Source organism: Oxyura jamaicensis, assembly GCF_011077185.1.
Source record: "Oxyura jamaicensis isolate SHBP4307 breed ruddy duck chromosome 28 unlocalized genomic scaffold, BPBGC_Ojam_1.0 oxy28_random_OJ72414, whole genome shotgun sequence".
NCBI classification, from domain to species: domain Eukaryota; kingdom Metazoa; phylum Chordata; class Aves; order Anseriformes; family Anatidae; genus Oxyura; species Oxyura jamaicensis.
In genome coordinates, this window is record NW_023304880.1 from 8,706 (window position 1) to 9,824 (window position 1,119).

Below are 1,119 nucleotides of genomic sequence, written 5' to 3' on the forward strand. Positions count from 1 at the left end.
AGAGGATGCCTTGGTACCTGGAGGCTGCGGCCTCTGGGCATGGCCTCACCTCTACGTGAGCCTTGCCCACCAGCAAGGGGCTGCCCTGGTACCTAGAGGCTGCTGCCTCTGGGCTTGGCCTTGCCTCTACAAGAGCCTCAGCTGTACATCAGCCTTACTCCTGAGCAAGGGGCTGCCCTGGCACCCAGAGGCTGCAGCCTCCAGGCTTGGCCTCACCTCTTGGTGAGCCTTGCCCACCAGCAAGGAGCTGTCCTGGTACCTAGAAGGCGCAGCCTCTGGGCTTGGCCTCACCTCTACAAGAGCCTTGCTCCCCAGCAAGGGGCTGCCCTGGTACCCAGAGGCCGCAGCGTTCAGTCTTGGCCTCACCTCTATGTGAGCCTTGCCTCTACGTGAGCGTGGCTCCTGAGCAAGGGTCTGCCCAGGTACACAGAGGCCACAGCCTCCAGACTTGGCCTCACCCCTATGTGCGCCTTGCCCACCAGCAAGAGGACACCTTGGTACCTGGAGGCTGCAGCCTCTGGGCATGGCCTCACCTCTACGTGAGCCCTTACCCCCCCAGCAAGGAGCTGCCCTGGTACCCAGAGGCTGCAGCCTCCGTGTTTGTCCTCACCTCTACGTGAGCCTCACCTCTTGGTGAGCCTTGCCCACCAGCAAGGGGCTGCCCCAGTACCTGGAAGCTGCAGCCTCCGGGCTTGGCCTCCCCTGTACAAGAGCCTTGCTCCCCAGCAAGGGGCTGCCCTGGTTCCCCGAGGCTGCGTCCTCCCAGCTTGGCCTCACCTCTACATGAGCCTTACCCCCCCGCAAGGAGCTGCCTGGTACCCAGAGGATGCAGCCTCCGTGTTTGTCCTCCCCCTTCAGTGAGCCTGGCCCACCAGCAAGGCGCTGCCCTGGTACCTGGAGGCTGCAACCCCCGGCCTTGGCCTCACCTCTACGAGAGCCTCTATGAGAATCTCCCTCCTCCAGCCTCCCCCCCTGAGCCTCCCTCCTCCAGCCTCCCTCCTCCAGCCTCCCTCCTCAGCCTCCCTCCTCAGCCTCCCTCCTTGAGCCTCCCTCCCTGAGCCTTCCTCCTCAGCCTCCCTGCTCCTGCCTCCCTGCTCCTGCCTCCCTGCTCCTGCCTCC